The sequence below is a fragment of the Dasypus novemcinctus genome, chromosome 22 (genome assembly GCF_030445035.2).
Source record: "Dasypus novemcinctus isolate mDasNov1 chromosome 22, mDasNov1.1.hap2, whole genome shotgun sequence".
Classification (NCBI taxonomy): domain Eukaryota; kingdom Metazoa; phylum Chordata; class Mammalia; order Cingulata; family Dasypodidae; genus Dasypus; species Dasypus novemcinctus.
Genome location: NC_080694.1, coordinates 6,933,459 through 6,945,198, shown reverse-complemented (window position 1 = coordinate 6,945,198; position 11,740 = coordinate 6,933,459). Strand labels below are relative to the sequence as shown.

Sequence of the window (11,740 nt, the reverse complement as noted above, 5' to 3'; positions counted from 1 at the left end):
ATTTCAGGAAGCACTGAAAGATGTTTGTGCTGAGTCTCACATGGATTATGTATGAAACACGCTATTGGGCAAGGCCTATGATATAAAATAGAATATAATATAGATTATTAATCAAGGGCAGAAAAAAAATCTTAGAAAGTGTCACATACCCATCATTGTTTCTATTTGTAGACCTGAACAACCAGTTTTTTTCAATAAAAATTTTATTACTTTTCTTAAAGATATATAGATCACACAAAATGTTACATTAAAAAATATGAAGTTCCCATATACCCCACTCCCCACACCCCCACTCCTCCCAGATCAACCTCTTTCATCAGTATGGCACATTCATTGCATTTGATAAATATATTTTGGCACACTGCTACACAGCATTGATTATAATGCACACTGTAGCTGACTCTCCTAGTCCATTCAGTCGGTTATGGGAGGATATTTAATGTCCTGCATCTGTCCCTGCAACAACTCCAAGTCCCAAAAATGCCCCCATATCACACCTCTTTTCCCCTCTCCCTACCCTCAGCAACTCCCATGGCCACTGTCTCCACATCAATGATATAATTTCTTTCATTGCTAGAGTCACAATAATTCTATAGTAGAATACCAGTAACTTCACTATAATCCATATTTTATTTCTCCATCCTGAGGACCCTAGGATGGTGATGCCCACTCCACCTCTAAATTGAGAGGGGGCTCAGATCCCACATAGCTGATGGATGGGATGCTCCTGCTTGCAGTTGTAGACTCTCTCAGTTCTTTGCTGTGGTGGTTGACCTCACCCCCGTTAGCTGACCTGGTAAGTCCAATAAGCTGGAGAGTAGGTGTTGCACCTCTGTTAAGGCTCAAGGCCCAGCTGGCACATGGATAGTCCAGAGATTCAAGTCTCCTGAGTATACACCAACCCCAGTCCCAACCACAGGTTCAGTAAAAGTGACAGAAGAGGCATGGGTAGAGACATCACATCTGAGTCCAACTCCATCACACTCAGGAGCACAAATTCCAAAGTAGGACCCTGGCAAGGCACTGAACTCCAGAGCCATTTGCCATGACCACAAGACCTGGGTGTCTCCATAGCTGCCAGGAGCACTACTACCTGGGGTGAAAAACCAGTTTTGATGTTGCTTAATATCTCTGCCTCCTCACCAGCTTCATAGTAATGTGGAGATAGATCCCCTCCCAGGACCTAAGGTCATAAAATCAAAAGAGTGGGTTTGAAGGGTCAGGTGGGAGCCCTGGGTGCCTTAGTCTGAAACTAACATCTGTGGCTTAGAGCAGTGCCTTTGTGATTATATCTCCCTAATTACAGGGGCTCTGCTTTCTATTCATCCTACCAGGTATGAGGATGGCTATAAAAAGTGGACTGTGAGAAGAAAAGTCAAGAGATAAAGACTAAGGAATCAGTTCACAACTACTTGTTAAATTAGAGCCTGAATATATAATCAGAAGAAATAACCTGGCTTGAACCAAGAGAAATCAACTCAGATGTTTGAGCAAACTAAGTATAAAATAACCCTATCTAAATTCATGACATTAATTTTGCATGATAAAAATGTGGTATCTTATTCTGAAAACCATAATTTCTTTTGGGTTGTCAAGAATTCATGCACTGAGAGTCCTGTGTGATCAAAACATTTTGTGATATGTTTCCACTACATTTATTCATCTTTTATTACGCATTAAGAAAAACATTAAATCCTTCAAAAACAGCTTGCTTTACCATAGTGTAGAGATGCCCACAACTACACATTTTCATCTTGCAACTCCATATCACTTTTAGACTGGCAATGGCTTTCTTGTTGGGCTGCCATGAAAGTTTCTTCATTTTTGAAAATAGCATGAGTGTTGAGAAACTGCCATGGCCCCTTCCTCCATGGAGCAAGTTGGAATGCCATTCAGCTCCACATCTTCATTAAATCCACATGGGCCCTTTATATCTGAATAGCAAGAAAGAATCAAAATATGATGAAGTACAGAAGGGAATATATTCTGCTTATTTATATGTTTTTATTTAATATTAACTTATTGAATGAGAGCTGAGAGCTATTTGGTGAGAAATACTAATAACGGACAAGAAATCACTTCATGGATATCGCAGCACAATCAAGTAATTTACATCAATGAACATATCAGGCAGCGGACTTGGCCAAGTGGTTAGGGCGTCCGTCTACCACATGGGAGGTCTGCGGTTCAAACCCCGGGCCTCCCTCACCCGTGTGGAGCTGGCCCATGTGCAGTGCTGATGCACGCAAGGAGGGCCGTGCCACGCAGGGGTGTCCCCCGTGTAGGGGGGGGCCCACGTGCAGGGAATGCACCCCATAGGGAGAGCCACCCAGAGCAAGAGAAAGTGCAGCCTGCCCAGGAATGGCACCACACACAAGGAGAGCTGACACACAAGATGATGTAACAAAAAGAAACACAGATTCCTGTGCCACTGACAACAACAGAAGTGGACAAAGAAGACGCAGCAAATAGACACAGAGAACAGACAACTGGGGTGGGGAGGGGGAAGGGGAGAAAAATAAATAAATAAATAAATAAAATCTTAAAAAAAAAAAGAACATATCAATACCTCAGCATTTACACTGGGAAGGAATCACATTAAAATCATAGTAACTCACATTTATTAAAACACCAACACCTCAAACGCCTTATATAGAATACTTAATTTTAAAAATGTCTTCACTGTCAGTAGATGTTAAAAAAAAGCAAAAACAAGAGAAAGACAAATGATTTAGGGTATATAACTGATTGGATTATGCCTCCCTTTGCCCACAAAGGCCTGATCAATGTCCAGTGCTGTGGATATAACTCATTTGTTGATTGGATCTTTGAAGATGTTATGAGATGAGAAGAGGCCAAACTGAATCAAGGTGGGACTTAATCCAACATGACTGGATTCTTTGTGAGCACAGGGCATTTGACTCCCTCAGTAAGACACAGTCAGAGAGAGAAATAGCCATGAAGGCATAGATTGAATTATGGATTGCTAGTAAGCTACAATCAGTAAGCTACAGACTTGAAAGAAAACATTTTTGTGACAACATCTTTTTTTTTTCTTTTTTTCTTTTTTCTTTATTTATATTATTTATTTATTTTTAAAAATTACATTAAAAAAATATGAGATCCCATTCAACCCCACCGCCCCCACCCCCGCTCCCCCCACAGCAACACTCTCTCCCATCATCGTGACACATCCATTGCACCTGGTAAGTACATCTCTGAGCATCACTGCACCCCATAGTCAATGGTCCACATCATAGCCCACACTCTCCCACGTTCCATCCAGTGGGCCCTGGGGGGATCTACACTGTCCCATAATTGTCCGTGAAGCACCACCCAGGACATCTCCTCGTCCCGAAAATGCCTCCACATCTCATCTCTTCCTCCCATTCCCCAAACCCAGCAGCCACCATGGCTACCCTTCCCACACCCATTCCACATTTTCTCTGTGGACATTGGATTGGTTGTGTCCATTGCACATCTATGTCAAGTGGGGGCTTAGATTCCACATGGATACTGGATGCACTCCTCCTGCTTTCAGTTGTAGACACTCTAGGCTCCATGGTGTGGTGGTTGACCTTCTTCAACTCGATGTTAGCTGAGTGGGGTAAGTCCAATAAATCAAAGTGTAGGAGCTGAAGTCTGTTGAGGCTCTGGGCCTGGGTGTCATATTATCAGTCCAGAGATTCAAATCCCCTAAATATATCTAAAACCCCAACACCAACTACAATTCCAATAAAGTAGCATGCAAGTCTTGTGAAAAGAGATCCCCTCTGAGTCCAATTCCATCACGGAGAAACACCAGCTCCAAAGAAGGGCCATCTGCCATGGCAGTGAACCCCATCTGCCATGACCATAGAACCCGTGGGTCTCTTTATTCCTCAAAAGAACCAATACCTGGGGTTGTATCTACTTTATCTGTCTCTCAGACTCTGCTCAGTTGTGCATAAGGGGATTCCTTCTGACAACCTCCAGACTCTTTTTTAGAGACTCATAGCCTTATAATCTCATTTCTCCTTTCCATTTCCCCTGTACTTTAGGTCAAACAGCATTTTGAAGTCATGTTATTATATGTAGACAGGGATATTCTGCTGATCCGTGTTGAACCTTTAATTCAAGGTCCTTTTCTAGTTGCATCTTCAGCTGTTATGTGGTAGTGATCCCTCGGTGCCAGGGAGGCTCATCCCCGGGTGTCATGTCCCACGCTGGGGGGAATGCACTGCATCTACATGCTGAGTTTGGCTGTGAGAGTGGCCACATTTGAGTAACATGAAGGCTGTCAGGAGGAAACTCCCAGGCACAGTGCTACTCTAGGCCTTATTCTTATTGCAGGTGTATAGGCTCAAAAGCATAGCCATTCATATCAGGAGCCCACTGTTGGGCCCTCCTTCCTTCCTGGTTCTTGCCGTTGCACCTGGGGGACTGCCGCTGTTTCCCCAGTGTGTGACAACATCTTGATTATGTATAGTCTCCATAGTTGGGGGACAATAGGCACATGCTGTGTAAGCCAAACAGTCTGTGTTATCTGGTATAACAGCACTGGCAAACTAAGACACAAAACAATATAATCAATGAATCAGTTTATTAGTTTAAAGGGTTTTACACAACTGCATATCATTTCCTAGGTCCTATTTTAAATACTGGGGATGGAATCTTTCCTCAGGAAACTTTAGTGAAGTAAAGCATTGTTAGAAAAAAAGTTGGAAAAAGTAAGAAAAAAATTTTATTAGTTAAAGTCATAAAACATTATAAATATGTATGCATAGTACCATGTGATGTTAAACAATGATGAAGCATGAGGTATAAATTTGAACTTGAGTTAGGCTTTATAGAAAGGATATCATATTATTACAGTCAGCATCCCTCCTCACAAGAATTTAGAGACAAGTAAGTTCCTCCTATCTTGAATATAAAAATATGTGCTTCTGAATGGTTAAAAAGTTGTCTGTAAATCTTTGAAAATGAATGGAAATGGTGAGAGTACATCATGGTGTTTATGATTAGCTGAACTATTATATGGGTATGACAATGGTTGAAAGGGAAAGTCTAAGAACATGTATATCACTAGAAAGAATACAATAAAATGTAACATCTGACAAAAAAATTTAACAAATAAGACACTTGTTACACATTATGAAAGAATATCATCAAAATCTTACCTCTAACTATAGTCCATATCTTGAATTTGGTGCATTTTTTTCCACCAATCTACCCTATTATTTTTTAAATATATATTTATTACAGAAGCTGTGAACTTACAAAACAATCATTTGGTGTGACCCATGAACTGCAATTAACAGCAATACTGTAATATTCTTGCATAGATGCCAAAGACATACTGTGTTGATAATGGGGGATTATGGAAAAAGTGTGCCAAATGGATGTAGTGGACCATGGCTGGTGGTATTAGTCTAATGACCTCTCATAATCTGTAACAAATGTTCCACCATGGTGGTTTTTTTTTTTTTTTTTTTTTGTGAAAACGTGTTTTATGGGAATTCTACCCATTGAAATTTTGAAAATTGTTAAACTGGGTATTTTCTTTTGCAGAAATGTTTTTATCCACTGGTTCAGTTTCTGTATTATTGTACAATATAATTTAAGTTTTATAATTCTTCCTTATTTTCAGAACTTTCAACTCATTGAAAACAGTATTAATATAATCTGAGTTTCCTGCCCATTAGCATTATAGTCTATATTTAATTTATAATTTAAAAAATTCTAATGTACCTGTAATGTCCAATTGTTCTAATTTATTAATCCTGTCATATATTTTCATTTTTAATTCACTGATATATTCTCATTAATATTTTCTTCCACAGATATTATTTTAGACTATTTCAACCTATATTAAATAAATTGAAAATTTATTTTAATTCATTGGTATTCAGCTTTTCTCTTTTTATTAATTTTTTTTCATTTTTAGAAAGATACTTAGATTACATAAATGTTACACAGAATATATAGGGAATTCTCATATGCCCCACTCTACACACCTCCCACATTTTCCCATATTAGCGCCATCTTTCATTAGTGTGGTACATTCATTGCAATTGATGAACACATTTAGGAGCATTGCCACTAAGCATGAATTATAGTTTACATTGTAGTTTATGCTCTCTCCTACTCAACTCTGTAGGTTATGGCAGGAAATATAAAGGCCTGTATCTGTCATTGGAATGTCATTCAGGATGGTTCCCAAGTCCCAACATTGCCCCCCTATTGCACCTGTTATTCCCTCTCTCTACCCCCAGAACCTCCAGTGGTTATTTTTCCAAATAAAAGTGGATATATATTTCCTTAGGAGCTTCTTTAGCTTTATTACAGAGGACTTTCTATGTAACATTTTCGTTGTCATTTAGGTGTAATTATTAACTTGTTTGATTTTTAGTATTTTTTAATTAGAGAAGTTCTGAGTATAGTAAATAACCATGTATAAAATATAGGATTACTATACACCACCCCACCACCAACACTGGAATTGGTGTGGAACATTTGTTACAATTGATGAGTACTTTTAAAAAATTTACTATTTTTAACACCTATTACTAACACCTTGTATTAATATCATAGATTTGTTACAATTCATGAAAGAACATTCTTATACTTGACCTTTAACGATAGTCCATCATCTACAATAGTGTTCAGTGTACTGTACTGTCCTATGTTTGGTCTTTTAATTATTATTCTAGTAATATATACATCCTAGAGTTTCCCTATTTAACCACACTCACCTATACAGTTCATTCTGTTGACTATATTCACAATATTGTGCTACCATCACCACTGTCATTTCCAAAACTTTACTATCTGTCCAAATAGAAATTCTGTAAAAGTTAAGCACCAACACTCAATTTTCTAAACCAGTTTACCTCCTGATAACCTATACTCTAGATACAATTTGTATCAGTTTGCTTATAAAAATAATTTCATAAAAATTAGATCGTACAATAGTTCTACTTCTGTGTCTGGTTTATTTCACTCAAGATATTGTACTAAAGGTTAATTCATGCTGTTACATGCATCAGGTCTTCAATCTTTTTTTATGGCTGAATAATATTCCATTGTATATATAGATACAATAACTACATTTCCTTATCCATTTGTAGGTTGATGGACATCTATTGGCAATTGTGAATGATACTTCTGTGAACATCAATGTGCAAACAAGTGTTTGAGACCCTGCTTTCAATTCTTTTGGATATACACCTAGTAGTGGGTTTGCTGGGTCATAAGACAATCGTATACTTAGTTTCCTACTCTCCTCTACTATGGCTGCACCATTGGACATTCCCACCAGCAGTGAATGTTCTTATTCTCCACATCTACTCCAACACTCATAGTTTTCTGTTTCTTTAATAGTGACCTGTGCAGTAGGTATGAAATGATATCTATCATTTTTTAAAAAGGTGACACCAAGGATTGAACCTGGAACCTTGTACATGGGAAGCAGGCACACAGCCAACTAAGCTACATCCACTCCCCTCTAAATGTCATTTTAATTTGTCCTTCATAAATAATAATGTTGAGCATCTTTTCATGTGCTTTTTAGCAATATATATTTCCTCTTTGGAGGAATGTATATTCAAGGCCCCTGTCAATTTTTGAATTTTGTTGTTTGTCTTTTGATGGCTGACTTGTAGGATTTCTGTATATTTGCTGGATATTAGACCCTTACTGGATATTTGGTTTCCAAATATTTTCACTTTCTTGAGAAAATCCTTTGAAGCACAATTTTTTCTTTAATTTTGAGTAGGTCCCATTTATCTTTATTTTATTTTGTTGCTTGCATTTTGGGTGTAAAGTCTATGAAACCATTGCCTACCAGCTATTGTAGATGTTTCCCTACATTTTCTTCTAGGAGTTTATTGCTTGTTGTTCTTATATGAGGTCTTTGATCCATCTTGAACTCATTTTCATAAGTAGCATGAGATAAAGATCCTGTTTCATTATATTCGAGATGGATATCCAGTTATCCCAGCACCATTTTGTTGAATACACTATTCTGTCCTAGTTAAATGAACTTGACACCCTAGTAAATATTTAATTGTTTATACATGTGAGGGTCAATTTCTGAACTCTCAATTGAATTACATTTGTCAATATATCTATCCTTTTACAAGTTCATTGCTGTTTTCCACTGTAGCTTTGTAATATGCATTAAAATAAGGAAGTGAGAATCATCCAACTTAATTTTTCTTTTTTCAAGATGTTTCTTATTTCCAGGGACAATTATCTTTTCAAAGAAATTTGATAACTTGCTTTTCCACTTTTTCAAAGTAGGCTATTAGAAGTTTGATTGGGATTGCATTGAATCTGTAAATAAATTTGGAAAGAATTAGTGATATTTAGTCTTCAAACCCATGAATATTGAATGTAATTCAATTTATTAAGGCCTTTTAAAAGTTTCTTTTAGCTATGATTTTTAGGACAGTGTACAGTCCTTACATCCTTGGTTAATTTTTTCCCTAGAATATTTGGTTCTTTTAGTTGCTATTATAAATGGAATTTTTTCATTATTTCCTCCTCAGATTACTCATTACTAGTGTATAGAATCACTACTGATTTTTGTGTTAATCTTATTTCTTGCCACTTTGCTGAACTTGTTTATGAGTCCAAATAACTTTACTGTAAATAAATCTAGACCTTCTATATATAGGATCATGTCCTCTGCAAATAGTGACTGTTTACCTCTTCCTTTCTAATTTGGATGCCTTTTATTTATTTTTCTTTCCTAACTGCAAGAGCAAGAACTTCTAACACAACGTTGAGTAAGAGTGATGACAGTGGACATCTGTGTCTTGGTTTCTGGGTCATAGAGGGAACACTTTAAGGCTTTCAATATTGAGTAGGATGGTAGCTGTGGGATTTTCATATATGGGTCTTTATGTTGAGGAAGTTTCCTTCTATTCCTATCTTTCAATGTGTTTTTATGTAAAAAAAATGCTGGATTTTGTCAAATGCCTTTTCTGCATTAGTGGAAATGGTCATATAATTCTTGTCATTTGATCTGTTAATGTGGTATATTACATCAATTGGTTTTCTTGTGGTAAACTATCCTTGCATACCTGAGCTAAAACCCACTTGATGATGGTGTATAATTCATTTAATGTGTTGCTGGATTCAAATTGGAAATATAAACCACAGTGAAACCATGGCTAGTAGGTATGCTTCAATATCTGTATATCAGCTGTAGCAAATATAATATCCACATGTAAAAAGATCATTGCTGAGGAAGGGGAAAAATGGTTTGATGTTGGGTATGTGGGAGTTCCCTGTATTGTATATGTGACTATGCTGTGATCTAAACCTTTTTTGAAGACAGAATAAAAAAAATTTAAAAAAGGATATAGACCCTGAGGAAGGAATGGAAGAGATTGCCTTGCCACTGTAAATACAGGGCAACATCTATTACAGTGATGAAAGGCAAAATGTCAAAAACAAAGTTTTATGATTTTTTCATTTTTAATATCCCAAATTATTTTTCACTTTAGTTTTTCTAAGTTATTATATTGATGATTTTTGCATCTAAGTTCATTAGAGAGATTGATTGGCAATTTTATTTTAGCATCTTTATTTGGCTTTGGTATTAGGGTGATGTTGATTTCATAGAATGAAGTAGGCAATCTTCCTGCCCTGTTGAATTTTTTGGTCAACTTTGAGTAGCATTGGTTTTAGCTTTTTTGTGATTTGTCTGCTGATGTCTTCTATTTCTTTTGTTGATGTAAATTGTCCATTTGTTTCTAGAAATTCATGCTTTTCATTTAAGTTGTCTATCTTGCTGGCATTCAGTTTTTTATACTATCCTTTATGATCTTTTTAAAAATTCTTTGGCGTCCATAGTGAAGTTCCCTCCCATTTCTGATTTCATTTATTTGCATCTTCTCTCCTCATTTCTTTGTTAGTATAATTAAGGGTTTGTTGATTTATTAATATGCTCAAAAACAGCTTTTGGTTTTGCTAATTCTACTATTATTTATTATCTATTTCATTTAATTCTGCTCCAATCATTGTTATTTCTTTCCTTCTGCTTGCCTTGGGATTAGCTTGCTATTTACTTTTAGTTCCTCCAGATGTGCAGTTAGGCCTTTGATTTTAGCTATTTCTTAACATAGACATTTAGGGTAATAAAGTTTCTTCTCAACACTATATTTGCTGTATCCCCTAAGTTCTGATATGCTGTGTTCTCATTTTCATCACTCTCAAGATATTTACTGATTTCTCTTGCAATTTCCCCCTTGACTCTTGGCCCAATTAGTGTTTAAGACTGTTGAGCTTCAAATATTTGTGAATTTCCCAGTTCTCTATTATTAATTTCCAGCTTCATTCCAAGGAGGTAAGAGACAGTATTGTCATTTAAATATTCTTTTTAAATTTTATTGAGTTTTGTTCTATGACTTAACATGATCTATCCTGGGGAATGGTCCCTGAGTACTCAAGAATGTATATCCTGCTGTTTGGGGTACAAAGCTCTCTATATGTCAATTAGGTCTACTTCCTCTATCATATTATTAAAGATCTCTATTTTTATCGATTGTCTCTTTAGATGTTCACTCTATTGCTGAGAATGGTGTATTGAAGTTCCCCACTATTGATTGTACAGGTGTCTAGTTCTCCTTGTTTTTGTTTTGCCTCATGTATTTTCAGACATTTTGGTTAGGTACCTATTTATGATTATCCCTTCTTCTTGGTATATATATATATATATACTATATATATAGTCCTTCTTTGTATTTCACGATTGCATTTAAAGTCTATTTAGTCTGATATTAGTATAGGAACCCCGGCTCATTTTTGGTTACACTTTGCATGGAAAATGATCTTCTAACCTTTCACTTGTAACCTATTTGTGTCCGTGGGTCTATGTTGAGTCTCTTGTAGACAGCATACACTTGGGATCATATATATATATTTTACTATTCTGCCTATTTTATCTCTAAATGGGGGACTTTAATACATTAATGTTCAATGTTATTACTGTAAAGGCAGTAGTTACTTCATTTTATCTTTAAGCTTTTTTTATGTCTACCTTATTTTTATCTTTTTACTCTTTCAGTTACCCTTAATAATAATGTTCATTTTTAAACTCCCCCCAAAACCTCACTCCTATTTTTTTCCCTTTCAGGCTGCAATACTTCCTTTAGTATTTCCTATAGGCTATTTTTCCTTTTGATGGATTCTTTCAATTTCTATTTATCTGTGTTTTATTTTAATATCTTCTGCATTTTTGAGTGACTTTTTCTTCTGGATACAGAATTCTTATTTGGCATTTTTTTCTTTGTACCTTAAATATATCATACCACTGCATTCTCACTTTAAAAGTTTCAAATGAGAAATCACTTAATCTTATGAGTATCCTTTATATGTGATGGATCTCTTTTCTGTTGCTATCAGGAACTAAGAATATGGAACACTTCACAAATTTGTGTATTATCCTTTCTCATGGGTAATGCTAATTTTCTCTGTATCATTCTAATTTTTTATATATGCTGCCAAAGTGAGCATCCTACCCTTTTCAAGTTTCATTTTTCTTGATTCAGCTTTCTCTTGGTTGATATAAACTTTACTGTTTGAGTTCTGAGAAATTTGGTTCTGGCACTTTAAGTTTATTTGGGAGAACAGGATTCTGGAGCTTCATCCTCACTGTCTTACTCTTGGTGGTTCCCAAACTGTTGACTTTTAATGAACTTCCCCCATCAAGCAGAAATTCTACATTCTCAATTAAAACAAGTACATGCAT

At 36.1% G+C, this 11,740-nt stretch overlaps 1 non-coding gene across 1 annotated transcript; it reads right to left on the bottom strand.

Annotated features, from left to right (window-relative positions):
* Positions 1–11,399: 11,399 nt before the first annotated feature.
* LOC111764910 (U6 spliceosomal RNA) lies at positions 11,400–11,505 on the bottom strand. The gene has a single exon (XR_002797393.1). It is a non-coding gene; the product is annotated as a U6 spliceosomal RNA (small nuclear RNA).
* Between the last annotated feature and the right edge of the window lie 235 nt (positions 11,506–11,740).